We start from the raw sequence: 15,646 nt of genomic DNA on the forward strand, positions 1-15,646 counted from the left end.
AGCATAATACGCTTAGCCTATGAGACTGCTGGACAGCAGCCCCCTGAAAGAATTACAGCTCATTCTACTAGAGCTGTGGCTTCCACCTGGGCCTTTAAGAATGAGGCCTCTGTTGAACAGATTTGCAAGGCTGCGACTTGGTCTTCGCTTCACACCTTTTCAAAATTTTACAAATTTGACACTTTTGCTTCTTCGGAGGCTGTTTTTGGGAGAGTTCTACAGGCAGTGGTTCCTTCCGCTTAAGTTCCTGCCTTGTCCCTCCCATCATCCGTGTACTTTAGCTTTGGTATTGGTATCCCATAAGTAATGGATGATCGGTGGACTGGATACACTTAACAAGAGAAAACATAATTTATGCTTTCCTGATAAATTTATTTCTCTTGTAGTGTATCCAGTCCACGGCCCGCCCTGTCTTTTTAAGGCAGATCTAAATTTTAATTAAAACTCCAGTCACCACTGCACCCTATGGTTTCTCCTTTCTTGTTTTGTTTCGGTCGAATGACTGGATATGACATGTGAGGGGAGGAGCTATATAGCAGCTCTGCTGTGGGTGATCCTCTTGCAACTTCCTGTTGGGAAGGGAATATATCCCATAAGTAATGGATGATCCGTGGACTGGATACACTACAAGAGAAATAAATGTATCAGGTAAGCATAAATTATGTTTTTTCCTGTCCAATCCAATATCTCAAGAAGAAAAGAAAGATAGAGATTTCATTAATACGGCTATATTGGTGGCTAGGAATATAATACTGCTACATTGGAAGGCAGCTAAAGCACCGAATATTGTAGTTTGCACAAAAAATTTATGAACAAATAACAATAGAGCAACATCAATTAGAACCAAGTAGTGAAAAACAATTTAGAAGTTTTTTTCATAAATGGCTAAACCTTATAAAATCCTGCCCACTTACAACGCAATTACAGATTATTTACCCTTTACCCAAATCCGTGTTTTTTGATATCGCCATAGTTGAAGGTTTTCTTCCATCACACTGGGCAGAACAAAGATAAAGTCGGTTCGGATGAACAGGGTTTTTTTTTTCTTCTCCCTATAGGCTCTGAGTGGATTTTAGACTCTAAGAGTTAAACTGTTGAATGCTGACCCCAGGATTTAGATTGAGGCACAGATGGATATATACCCCCATAATAGAGTGACGTATTAATACCAGCAGCTGGTTGGTTCATAGCTACAAAGACCCTATAACAAGGGAAGACATATTTATACTTCCCCTTTTGATGGGAGAAGAGGCATTTAGATACAGTAATACGAGGAAAGAAAACTGTATTACCCTGAATAGGTCAGCTCAACCTAATATAAACTATGGTGCGACAGCTATAATATAGTTGTTGGGGTTTCTTTAGATGGATTTTTTTTTTTGGTATAGTATATTGGTACTATTAAGAATCAAATAAGTTAATAGAGTGTTAGGAATTATAAAATTTTCACTGGACCTAGTCCTAAGAAGTCAAGTCGACTTTAAATAATGTGGTACATTTAATAGAGGGATGTTTGGTTGGATTTAAAAATTTTCTTTCTTTTTTTTTCTTCCTTTTTTATTTTTTTATTTTAAGTTAATGGAAATAGGAAATTCCAGTAATAGGATTGTCAGAATATAATATTATACCAGTTTTGTGTCAGTTGTCAACCTAAAGAGAGGGTCAATGTATTTGTTTTATTACTGATGTCTGGATTTTTGTTCTTGACACTGACATTGTCTGTACGACTATTTGCTGGTTTGAAAATAAAGGTTTAAAAAAAAACCAAAAAAAAAAAAAACCTTAGGACGAGAAGTTCTCAATCAAGTACGTTGTAACATTTAGAGAGAAAAGAGAATATCAAGCTATCATTGCCTATTACGGCTCTTTAAGGTGATTTTGCCTTGGTTTAATTTGTATTCATTATTTTGTGGGCCAAGTAACAAATGTTAATTCCAATTCCTACAATATCATTAGAAAATCCTATAAAAGTTGTAAATATTAGATTTTTCCTTAAAAGAAGATACACACTGGATTGAAGCGAACTGTAGACATTAGCAGCACCTACAATTGATCAGATGCTGTGATATTATCAGATGCTGTGATATTATTTCTTTGTTCTGAAGGTAGAGTAAGTGAATCTGTTGTCATTCCTTTGCTTACATATTAAGGACAATACTATTATCATATGTTTACAGTTTTAATTTGTTAGTTTATATGTAATTTTGTATAAAAGAAGGAGAAGGCGCCAACATAGCGTAATTCTGCAAAGGTAAACTGATCAAAAGGTACTAGATGAAATACACTCACATGTAATAAAGCACTGTAACGTAGTGCAAACTTGGTAGACCGGATCCTCTGAGTTGTCCGGTAAACTCTCCTCTGGTGTGTATGACAAAAAACTTCAGAGAGTGTGCTTCACTCAGGTGTATGCTCTATAACAAAGAACAATCTCCACATAGCATAATACTGTTTTAAAATGATATATCTCTAAAAGTGGATAGTATACACTCACTTGTGGTCTACCACTGTAATGTAGTGCAGACTAGGCAAGCCGGAACCTCTGAGTTGTCCAGTAAACTCTCCTCCAGGGGCAGAAAGAGCCAGGTGTATTAGATATCCTTCAGCTCACTGTGCAGAGTTAAGGGTGTAAATACCATCCAACATATGGATATTGTTTCCAGGTTGGTAGGTTGAAAAAATAGCAAGTAACTAAAAAGCTTAAAAACAAGTGTTTATTAAAAACATCAAAAAATACGGTGACGCGTTTCTCAGTAGTGGTACTGTTTCCTCAGGCTGATGATCAGTTGTCATTCCTTTGCTTACATATTAAGGACAATACTATTATTATATGTTTTCAGTTTTAATATGTTAGTTTATATGTAATTTTGTGTTTTACTAACTTTTTTTTGTAGTAAACTTCTTCTCATAGAGTGAAGAAAGCTGGTTCAGGTTGTCAGTCCTGATATTTACAAATGTAAAGTTCTTACCAACCAAAATATGTGTATGTATATGTTATGTATAGAATCACATAGGAATGTGTTTTGGAATGAGACCTCTCTTAAAGGGATAATAAACCCACATTTTTTATTTCATGATTCAGATAGAGCATACAATTTTAATCAACTTTCTAATTTACTCCTATTATCAATTTTTCTTCGTTCTCTTTGTATCTTTATTTGAAAAAGCAGGAATCTAAGCTTAGCAGCTGGCCCAAAAATGGGCTGGCTCCGAAGCTTAGATGTCTGCTTTTCAAATAAAGATACCATCGGCTAAATTACAAGTTTTGTGGTACGGCTATACTGCTGAAAAATTAGCCATTGCGGGTGGAATGGCCGGTAACGCATATTGTCGGTATAGGCTGTAAAGCAGACATTTTAGCCTTAACGCAACCCTCCATACTACCTATTAACCCCTAAACCGCCACTCCCGCATGTTAAATACTATATTAAACCAATTAACCCCTAATCCGCCGCCCACCCTCATCGCCGACACTAAAATAAACCTAATAACCCTTAAACCGCCGGCCCCCCACATTGTAACTTACAAACTAAACCTATTAACCCCTAATCCGCCGTCCCCCACATCGCAAAACACTAAATTAAACTTTTAACCCCTAAAGCTAACACCCCTAACTTTAATTAAAAGTTATATAACTATCTTAAAATAAATAAAAACTTACCTGTGAATTAAAAAAAACAAAACCTAAGGTTAACCCCTTAAGGACCACAGCACTTTTCCATTTTCTGTCTGTTTGGGACCAAGGCTATTTTTACATTTCTGCAGTGTTTGTGTTTAGCTGTAATTTTCCTCTTTTACTCATTTACTGTACCCACAAACATTATATACCGTTTTTCTCGCCATTAAATGGACTTTCTAAAGATACCATTATTTTCACCATATCTTATAATGTATACTATAATTGCGTTTGTAATGTCCGTCGCCGTCGGCACGCATCCTCAATGGAATGTTGGCAGCGCGAGGACAAAAGGATGAGAGCAAGTGAAATTTTATTGACTATTCAAACCAGCCAATAGAATTTCACTTGCTCTCATGCTATTGGCTAATTTAAATAGCCAATAGGATTTGAGTAGCTTTCATCCTATTGGCTGATTTGAATTGGAATAATCAAATCCGCCAATAGGAATTCAAGGGACGCCATCTTTAATCGCGTACCTTGAATTCACTATTCAGTGTACGGCGGAGATCGTACAAAGAGGATCCTCCACGCTCCATGGCTCTGCGGTTACCGGTCTTCAGCTCCGCGGTCTTCAGTCTTCAGCTCCGCACAGGATGTTCTTGGAAGAAGAAGAGGTTGCGCTTGAAAGAAGACTTCACCACCTGGAACAGGACCTTCTCCGCCGAACTTCAGGAACCGTGAGTACCAGCCTGGGGTTAGATTTAGGATTTTTTAAGGGTTTTTGGGGGGGATTTGATTTATTTAGATTAGGGATGGGCAGAAGAAGAGCTAAATGCCCTTTTAAGGGCAATGCCCAAACAAATGTCCTTTTCAGGGCAATGGGTAGTTTAGGTTTTTTAGTGTTAGATTATTTTGTTTGCAGGGTTTGGTGGGTGGGGGGGTTTACGGTTAGGGGCGGGGGTTTTGTGTATTTTCTTGAAAAAGAGCTGATTATCTTGGGGCAGTGCCCTGCAAAAAGCCCTTTAGAATGTATTTGTATTAGTTTAGGTAATATGGGTTTATTTAATGGGGTGTTAGGTTAGGGGTTGTTAGGTTAGTGTACTGTACTTAGTTATTTTAATAGTTATTTGCGTTGGGGTTTTTGTCAGTTTAAACGGTTAATAAGTTAAATAGGTTTATTGCGATGCAGGGGTTTATAGGGTAAATAAGTTTATTGCGATGTAGGGGTTTTGTGGTTTAGGGGTTATGTATATAAAGAAATACTTAAAGTAGATATAATTTAAAGTGAAGAAACTTTGTATATATTTAGGACAGTAGTTTGTCTAGTTAGAGTGTGGCTATATCTGTAGTTTATTATATAGAAAATATTTTTGATATATTTAAGATAGTAGTCCATTAAAATTATAGTATTGCTACACCTGTAGCTTAAATTTTTATATAAAAGAAGAGTTACAAAATAAGTTGTTTCTACATCTGTAGTTTAAAAAAATAATTAGACGGTAGATAAGAACCAAAAAGAACCATCAAGTCTACCCATATTACATGTTACTTTTTCCTTAGGATAGCCTTATGCATGTCCCAGGCATTTTTAAATTCCTTTACAGTCTTTGTGTTTACCCCTTCAAATGTAAGTTTATTCCATGAATCCACCACCCTTTCTGTAAAAAAAAAATGCTTCCTCAAATTTCTCCTGAATATGCTACCCTCTAACTTTAGATTGTGAGCCCTTGTTTTGGAATTAATTTTTTTGTGAAAAATGCTTGCAGATTCTATTTTATTAGAAACCTTCAAATATATGAAGGGACTTATCATGTCACCTCTTTCCCTTCTATCCTCTAAGCTATACATATTTAGATCATAGAGTCTTTCTTTGTACATTTTATATTTTAGACCATGTACCATTTTAGTAGCCCTCCTTTGGACAGCTTCTAGTTTATTTATATCTTTCTGAAAATATGGTCTCCAGAACTGTACACAGTATTCCATATTTGGTCTAACTAATGATCTGTAAGAACCTTGCTATTTCTGCTACTAAAACCTCTTCCAATGCAACCAAGCATTTGACTGGCCTTGCTGGCTGCACTGCTGGATTGTGTACCAAATTTTAAATCATCTGAAATAATAATTCCCAAGTACCTTTCTTCTTTAATTACAGTCAGTAATGTACCATTGAGACTATAATTGGCCTTTGGGTTTTTGGATCCTGTATGCATAATTTTGCTCTTGGTAATATTACATTTCAGATCCCATTTATTTGACCAGTCCTCTAGTTTATTAATATCACAGTTTATTTGATCAACTCCTCCTGGAACATCTACCCTGTTACAAATTTTTGTATCATCAGCAAACAAGCAAACCTTCCCCTTAAGCCCACTTCCAATATCACTTATGAACATGTTAAACAAAACAGGCACAATAACTGACCCTTGGGGAACACCACTAGTAACTGATGCCTCATTTGAATGTACTCCATTAATTGAAGCCCTCTGTTGTCTATCTTTAAGCCAGCATTCTACCCACTTAACAATCTTAGCATCTATTCCAAGGCAATACATTTTGTGAATAAGTTTGTTGTGTGGGAAGGTGTCAAATGCTTTGCTAAAGTCTAGATATGCAACATCTATGGCTCCTTTCTGGTCTATTATTTTAGTTACATGGTCAAAGAAATCAATTAGATTAGTCTGGCATGATCTTCCAGCAGTGAAACCATGCTGTCCTTTGTCTTCTAAGTTGTTTGTCTGAATGAAAGATACAAGTCTTTCCTTTAAAAGAGTTTCCAATAATTTCCCTGCAATTGAGCTCAAACTGACTGCCCTATAGTTAGCAGAATCTTCCCTACTACCCTTTTTATGAAGAGGGACTACATTGGCAATTTTCCAGTCTTTTGGAACAACTCCTGTTAGAAGGGACTGATTAAATAAATCGGCTAATGGAGTAGCTACTATGGATCGAAGTTCTCTTAGAACCCTTGGATGAATATTATCCGGACCCACAGACTTATTTACTTTTATTTTTGATAAAGCCATTGAAACCTCTTCCTCTGTAAAAAGAAAAGTACTACTCACATTATTATTTACAGTAACATCCCTTAATAGAGTCTCACTATCTTTACCGTCTGTTGTAAAGACTGAACAAAAGTAATCATTTAAACAGTTTGCTATTTGTTTATCTTCTTCCACTACTCTATCCTCTATTCTTGAGTCTAACTATCCCTCTGTTAGTTTTTCTCTTTTCACTGATATATCTAAAGAAGGTTTTGTCACCGTTTTTTACAGATTGTGCTATTTTCTCTTCTGCATCAGCTTTAGCCTTTCTGATTAACTGCTTTGTCATCTTTTGATGGGTTCTCAATTTTCCTTTATCCTCTTCTGAGCCAGTGAGTTTGAATTTTTTATAGACTGTTTTTTTGTCTTAACTGCATGTGCTACTTCTCTTGAAAACCATATTGATTTTCTTTTTCTTTTACAAACAAGCCTAATACAGTGTTTAGTTGCATCTAGAATAGCATTTTTAAAATATTCCCACTGTTCTTGTACTCCTGTAATCTGTGCCATCCCTTTTTAGGGATTCATCAAGGTATCTGCCCATGTAAGAAAAATCAGTTGATCTAAAGTCTGAGACTTTTGTTTTACTATGGTTGCACAGTACCTTTGCCTGAATATTAAACCATACAGACTGATGATCACTAAAGCCTAAGTTCTCACCCACAGACACCTCAGATACCATATCGGTTACATTGGAACACTGATATCTTTCAGTAATCTCTGAATATCCCTTGACATGTATATATATTTTTTTTAGAAGACATCCCAAAGTATTGATCTAGGCCCATTTTGGTATATTTCATGCCACCATTTCTCCACCAAATGCGATCACATAAAAAAACCATTTACTTTTTCACAAATTTTAGGTTTCTCACTGAAATTATTTACAAACAGATTGTGCAATTATGGCACACATGGTTGTAAATGCTTCTCTGGGATCCCCTTTGTTCAGAAATAGCAGACATATATGGCTTTGGCGTTGCTTTTTGGTAATTAGAAGGCCGCTAAATGCTGCTGCGCACCACAAGTGAATTATGCCCAACAGTGAAGGGGTTAATTAGGTAGCTTGTAGGGAGCTTGCAGGGTTAATTTTAGCTTTAGTGTAGAGATCAGCCTCCCACCTGACACATCCCACCCCCTCATCCCTCCCAAACAGCTCTCTTCCCTCCCCCACCCCACAATTTTCCCCGCCATCTTAAGTACTGGCAGAAAGTCTGCCAGTACTAAAAAAAATGTATCTTTTTTAATTTTTTAAATTGTTTTCCACATATTTACATATGCTGCTGTGTAGGATCCCCCCTTAGCCCCCAACCTCCCTGATCCCCCCCATACAGCTCTCTAACCTTTCCCCCTCTACCTATTTGCTGCCATCTTGGGTACTGGCAGCTGTCTGCCAGTACCCCATTTGTCCCCAAAAATGTGTTTTTTTTATTTTTAAAATTAAAAAATTATATTTTCTGTAGTGTAGCTGCCCCCCCCTCAATACCCTACCCACCCTCCCCCTCCCAGATCTCTTCCCCAGCACGTTTGAACTCACCCTCCCTCTCCCTCCTTTCCATTGATTTATACTAAGTGCCAGTTAAATGTGGCGAGCGCACCCCCCTGCCGCAACCGCATCACTTGCGGACCGGATCAGAGACATCGCAAACGGATGTCACCATCGAGGGGCCGCCCACCCACCACCCTACTGCAGCTCCCACCCACCAACGATCAGCTCCATCGATGGCCAATGCAGAGAGGGCCACAGAGTGTCTCTCTCTGCATCGGTGGGGTAAAAAAGGGTATTGCAGTGATGCCTGAATATCGATGCATCACTGCAATAGCCTGGAAGCAGCTGGAAGCGACTTCTCGCCGCCTGAATGAGGAACTGTGGGTAGGGCAGTTAAAGAGCTAAATACCCTTTTAAGGGCAATGCCCATAAAAATACCTCTTTCTTCTGTTATGTGTGATCAGTCCACGGGTCATCATTACTTCTGGGATATTATCTGCTCCCCTACAGGAAGTGCAAGAGGATTCACCCAGCAGAGTTGCTATATAACTCCTCCCCTCTACGTCACCTCCAGTCATTCTCTTGCACCCAAAGACTAGATAGGAGGTGTGAGAGGACTATGGTGATTATACTTAGTTTTTATAACTTCAATCAAAAGTTTGTTATTTTACAATAGCACCGGAGCGTGTTATTACTTCTCTGGCAGAGTTTGAAGAAGAATCTACCAGAGTTTTTTATTATGATTTTAGCCGGAGTAGTTAAGATCATATTGCTGTTTCTCGGCCATCTGAGGGAGGTAAAAGCTTCAGATCAGGGGACAGCGGGCAGTTGAATCTGCATTGAGGTATGTAGCAGTTTTTATTTTCTGAATGGAATTGATGAGAAAATCCTGCTATACCGATATAATGACATGTATGTATACTCTACACTTCAGTATTCTGGGGATGGTATTTCACCGGAATTACTCTGTAAAAGTACATTAAACCTTTTAATAGGTATTTAATTCATGTTAAACGTTTTTGCTGGAATGTAGAATCGTTTGCATTTCTGAGGTACTGAGTGAATAAATATTTGGGCATTATTTTTTCCACTTGGCAGTCTGCTTGTTTTGATTATGACAGTTTCGTTTCTCTCTCACTGCTGTGTGTGAGGGGGAGGGGCCGTTTTTTGGCGCTCTTTGCTACGCATCAAAAAATTTTCAGTCAGTTACACTTATATTTTCTGCATGATCCGGTTCATCTTTGACAGAACTCTGGGGTCTTCAAACTTCTTTGAAGGGAAGTAGATTCTCTCAGCAGAGCTGTGAGATTTAATAGTGACTGTGATTTAAAACGTTGCTCTGTAATTTTTATGTTTAAAATTTAATTAGTGTTATTTTACTAATGGGAACAAACCTTTACTAAAAAGTTGTGTTGTTTGTTAAGAGTGATGCTATAACTGTTTTTCAGTTCATTATTTCAACTGTCATTTAATCGTTTAGTGCTTTTTGAGGCACAGTACGTTTGTATTAAATAAACTTGTAACCGAGTTGCATGTTTCTTGCTAGTGTGTTAAACATGTCTGATTCAGAGGAAGATACCTGTGTCATTTGTTCCAATGCCAAGGTGGAGCCCAATAGAAATTTATGTACTAGCTGTATTGATGCTACCTTAAATAAAAGCCAATCTGTACAAATTGAACAAATTTCACCAAACAGCGAGGGGAGAGTTATGCCGACTAACTCGCCTCACGTGTCAGTACCTGCATCTCCCGCCCGGGAGGTGCGTGATGTTATGGCGCCTAGTACATCTGGGCAGCCATTACAGATAACATTACAAGATATGGCTTCTGTTATGACTGAAGTTTTGGCTAAATTACCAGAACTAAGAGGCAAGCGTGATCACTCTGGGGTGAGAACAGAGTGCGCTGATAATTCTAGGGCCATGTCTGATACTGCGTCACAGCTTGCAGAACATGAGGACGGAGAGCTTCATTCTGTAGGTGACGGTTCTGATCCAAACAGATTGGATTCAGATATTTCAAATTTTAAGTTTAAATTGGAAAACCTCCGTGTATTACTAGGGGAGGTCTTAGCGGCTCTCAACGATTGTAACGCTGTTGCAATACCAGAGAAAATGTGTAGGTTGGATAAATACTTTGCGGTACCGGCGAGTACTGACGTTTTTCCTATACCTAAGAGATTAACTGAAATTGTTACTAAGGAGTGGGACAGACCCGGTGTGCCGTTCTCACCCCCTCCAATATTTAGAAAGATGTTTCCTATAGACACCACCACACGGGACTTATGGCAAACGGTCCCTAAGGTGGAGGGAGCAGTTTCTACTTTAGCTAAGCGTACCACTATCCCGGTGGAGGATAGCTGTGCTTTTTCAGATCCTATGGATAAAAAATTAGAGGGTTACCTTAAGAAAATGTTTGTTCAACAAGGTTTTATATTGCAACCCCTTGCATGCATCGCGCCGATCTCGGCTGCGGCAGCATTTTGGATTGAGTCTCTAGAAGAGAACCTCAGTTCAGCTACGCTGGACGACATTACGGACAGGCTTAGAGTCCTTAAACTAGCTAATTCATTCATTTCGGAGGCCGTAGTACATTTAACCAAACTTACGGCTAAGAATTCAGGATTCGCCATCCAGGCACGCAGGGCGCTGTGGCTAAAATCCTGGTCGGCTGATGTAACTTCTAAGTCCAAATTACTTAATATACCTTTCAAGGGGCAAACTTTATTTGGGCCCGGTTTGAAAGAAATTATTGCTGACATTACAGGAGGTAAGGGCCACGCTCTACCTCAAGACAAAGCCAAAGCTAAGGCTAGACAGTCTAATTTTCGTCCCTTTCGGAATTTCAAAGCAGGAGCAGCGCCACCCTCCTCTGCTCCAAAACAGGGAGGAACTGTTGCTCGTTACAGACAAGGCTGGAAGCCTAACCAGTCCTGGAACAAGGGCAAGCAGGCCAGTAAACCTGCTGCTGCCTCAAAGACAGCATGAACCGAGGGCCCCCGATCCGGGACCGGATCTAGTGGGGGGCAGACTCTCTCTCTTCGCCCAGGCTTGGGCAAGAGATGTCCAGGATCCCTGGGCGCTAGAGATCATATCTCAGGGATACCTTCTAGACTTCAAATTATCTCCTCCAAGAGGGAGATTTCATCTGTCAAGGTTGTCAACAAACCAAATAAAGAAAGACGCGTTTCTACGCTGTGTACAAGATCTATTATTAATGGGAGTGATCCATCCGGTTCCGCAGTCGGAACAGGGACAAGGGTTTTACTCAAACCTGTTTGTGGTTCCCAAAAAAGAGGGAACTTTCAGGCCAATCTTGGATTTAAAGATCCTAAACAAATTCCTAAGAGTTCCATCGTTCAAAATGGAAACTATTCGGACAATCTTACCCATGATCCAAAAGGGTCAGTACATGACCACAGTGGATTTAAAGGATGCTTACCTTCACATTCCGATTCACAAAGATCATTACCGGTATCTAAGGTTTGCCTTCTTAGACAGGCATTACCAGTTTGTAGCCCTTCCATTCGGATTGGCTACGGCTCCAAGAATCTTCACAAAGGTTCTGGGTGCCCTTCTAGCGGTTCTGAGACCGCGAGGAATTTCGGTAGCTCCGTACCTAGACGACATTCTGATACAAGCTTCAAGCTTTCAAGCTGCCAAGTCTCATACAGAGTTAGTTCTGGCATTTCTAAGGTCGCATGGATGGAAAGTGAACGAAAAGAAGAGTTCTCTCTTGCCTCTCACAAGAGTTCCATTCTTGGGGACTCTTATAGATTCTGTAGAAATGAAGATTTATCTGACAGAGGACAGATTAACAAAGCTTCTAAATGCATGCCGTGTCCTTCATTCCATTCAACTCCCGTCAGTAGCTCAATGCATGGAGGTGATCGGCTTAATGGTAGCAGCAATGGACATAGTACCCTTTGCACGTCTACATCTCAGACCGCTGCAATTGTGCATGCTGAGTCAGTGGAATGGGGATTACTCAGATTTGTCCCCCACTCTGAATCTGGATCAAGAGACCAGAAACTCTCTTCTATGGTGGCTTTCTCGGCCACATCTGTCCAGGGGGATGCCGTTCAGCAGGCCGGACTGGACAATTGTAACAACAGACGCCAGCCTTCTAGGTTGGGGCGCTGTCTGGAATTCTCTGAAGGCTCAGGGTCAATGGAGTCAGGAGGAAAGTCTCCTGCCAATAAACATTCTGGAATTGAGAGCAGTTCTCAATGCCCTTCTAGCTTGGCCCCAGTTAAAGACTCGGGGGTTCATCAGGTTTCAGTCGGACAACATCACGACTGTAGCTTACATCAACCATCAGGGAGGGACAAGGAGCTCCCTAGCAATGATAGAAGTATCAAAGATAATTCGCTGGGCAGAGTCTCACTCTTGCCACCTGTCAGCAATCCACATCCCGGGAGTGGAGAACTGGGAGGCAGATTTCCTGAGTCGCCAGACTCTTCATCCGGGGGAGTGGGAACTTCATCCGGAGGTCTTTGCCCAAATACTTCGACGTTGGGGCAAACCAGAGATAGATCTCATGGCGTCTCGCCAGAACGCCAAACTTCCTCGCTACGGATCCAGATCCAGGGATCCGGGAGCGGTTCTGATAGATGCTTTGACAGCACCTTGGAACTTCAGGATGGCTTATGTGTTTCCACCCTTCCCGCTGCTTCCTCGATTGATTGCCAAGATCAAACAGGAGAGAGCATCAGTGATTCTAATAGCGCCTGCATGGCCGCGCAGGACTTGGTATGCAGATCTAGTGGACATGTCATCCTGTCCGCCTTGGTCTCTACCTCTAAGACAGGACCTTCTGATTCAGGGTCCATTCAATCATCAAAGTCTAACTTCTCTGAAGCTGACTGCTTGGAAATTGAACGCTTGATTTTATCAAAACGTGGTTTTTCTGAGTCGGTTATTGATACCCTGATACAGGCTAGGAAGCCTGTTACCAGAAAGATTTACCATAAAATATGGCGTAAATACCTATACTGGTGTGAATCCAAAGATTACTCCTGGAGTAAGGTTAGGATTCCTAGGATATTGTCTTTTCTACAAGAAGGTTTAGAAAAGGGTTTATCGGCTAGCTCATTAAAGGGACAGATCTCAGCTCTGTCCATCTTGTTACACAGGCGTCTGTCAGAAAATTCAGACATCCAGGCCTTTTGTCAGGCTTTAGCTAGGATCAAGCCTGTGTTTAAAACTGTTGCTCCGCCATGGAGTTTAAACTTAGTTCTTAACGTTTTACAGGGTGTTCCGTTTGAACCCCTTCATTCCATTGATATAAAATTGTTATCTTGGAAAGTTCTATTTTTAATGGCTATTTCCTCGGCTCGAAGAGTCTCTGAGTTATCAGCCCTACATTGTGATTCTCCTTATCTGATCTTTCACTCAGACAAGGTAGTTCTGCGTACTAAACCTGGGTTCTTACCTAAGGTTGTCTCTAACAGGAATATCAATCAAGAGATTGTTGTTCCATCCTTGTGTCCAAATCCTTCTTCAAAGAAGGAACGTCTTCTACACAATCTGGATGTAGTTCGTGCCCTCAAGTTCTACTTGCAGGCAACTAAAGATTTTCGCCAAACTTCTTCCCTGTTTGTCGTTTACTCTGGACAGAGGAGAGGTCAAAAAGCTTCTGCTACCTCTCTCTCTTTTTGGCTTCGTAGCATAATACGTTTAGCCTATGAGACTGCTGGACAGCAGCCTCCTGAAAGAATTACAGCTCATTCCACTAGAGCTGTGGCTTCCACTTGGGCCTTTAAGAATGAGGCCTCTGTTGAACAGATTTGCAAGGCTGCAACTTGGTCTTCGCTTCATACTTTTTCCAAATTTTACAAATTTGACACTTTTGCTTCTTCGGAGGCTATTTTTGGGAGAAAGGTTCTTCAGGCAGTGGTTCCTTCTGTATAATGAGCCTGCCTATCCCTCCCGTCATCCGTGTACTTTTGCTTTGGTATTGGTATCCCAGAAGTAATGATGACCCGTGGACTGATCACACATAACAGAAGAAAACATAATTTATGCTTACCTGATAAATTCCTTTCTTCTGTTGTGTGATCAGTCCACGGCCCGCCCTGTTTTTTTAAGGCAGGTAAATATTTTTTAAATTATAATTCAGTCACCACTTCACCCTTGGCTTCTCCTTTCTCGTTGGTCTTTGGTCGAATGACTGGAGGTGACGTAGAGGGGAGGAGTTATATAGCAACTCTGCTGGGTGAATCCTCTTGCACTTCCTGTAGGGGAGCAGATAATATCCCAGAAGTAATGATGACCCGTGGACTGATCACACAACAGAAGAAAGGAATTTATCAGGTAAGCATAAATTATGTTTTAGGGGCAATTGGGTAGCTTAGGATTTTTTTTAGAATTAGGTTTTTTATTTTGGGGGGACTTTGTAATTTATTTGAGGTTAAAGAGCTGTTAAACTTAGGGCAATGCCCTACAAAAGGCCCCTTTAAGGGCTATTGGTACTTTATTGTTAGATTAGGGGGTGTTTTTATCTTGGGGGGCTTTTTATTTTATAGGGCTATTAGATTAGGTGTAATTGTTTTTATTTTTTGATAATTTTGTTTATTATTTTTCAGATTTTTAGTGTGTTATTTTTTTGTAATGTTAGATTGTTTTATTTTTTTCATAGTACTAGGTTTATTTAAATTTATAAATTATATTTTTTAATTGGTAGTTTTTTTTTGTTTTTTTTAATTAGAATAGTTATTATAGGTTAATTTATAGTTTAAGCTTTGTTTTTTTTATTTCACAGGTAATTTTTTTTTTTTTGCGATGTGGGGGTCCGACGGTTTAGGGGTTAATAGGTTTTTAGTTTATTAGTTGTGCTGTGGGGGGTCCACGGTTTAGGGGTTAATAACTTTATTATAGTAGTAGCGATGTAGATGGCGGTTTAGGGGTTAATAGGTTTATTTAGTGTTGGCAATGTCGGGGAGCGGCGGTTTAGGGGTTAATAACTTTATTTAGTGTTTGGGAGCGGCGGATTAGTGTTTAGACTAGGACTTTATGTTAGGGTGTTAGGTTTAAAAGTAACTTTCTTTCCCCCATAGACATCAATGGGGTTGCGTTTATGGCAATTTGCTATTCCGCGATTGCAAGTGTTAGTTTTTTTCTAACACTCTCTTCCCATTGATGTCTATGGGGGAAAGCGTGCACGAGCACGTAAACTCAGCTTGGCTTTTGGGCGGTATGGAGCTTATCGCACCATAACGCACTGCACAAGGAGGTTTTTCAGTAACTCGTAATGGCAGCGCTATGGAAAGTGTGATACCGCTCTTTTTATTGCGTTATTTATGCACCTGGTATAGCGCAAAACTCGTAATCTAGCTGGAAGAGTACAGAGAAAAATTGATAATAGGAGTAAATTCGAAAGTTGCTTAAAATTGCCTGCTCTATCTGAATCATGAAATAAAAAAATGTGTGTTTAGTGTCCCTTTAATCATACTTTAATATAATTTTTTTCCATTACTTGTGGAGTCTCCCTATA

The 15,646-nt window shown here is 39.7% G+C and overlaps 1 protein-coding gene across 2 annotated transcripts in view; it reads left to right on the top strand.

Annotated features, from left to right (window-relative positions):
• The window catches only part of NTAQ1 (N-terminal glutamine amidase 1), a 108,976-nt gene that overhangs the window by 36,012 nt on the left and 57,318 nt on the right, over positions 1–15,646 (top strand). The gene's annotated exons all lie outside the window — the stretch shown is intronic.

Source organism: Bombina bombina, chromosome 5 (genome assembly GCF_027579735.1).
Source record: "Bombina bombina isolate aBomBom1 chromosome 5, aBomBom1.pri, whole genome shotgun sequence".
NCBI classification, from domain to species: domain Eukaryota; kingdom Metazoa; phylum Chordata; class Amphibia; order Anura; family Bombinatoridae; genus Bombina; species Bombina bombina.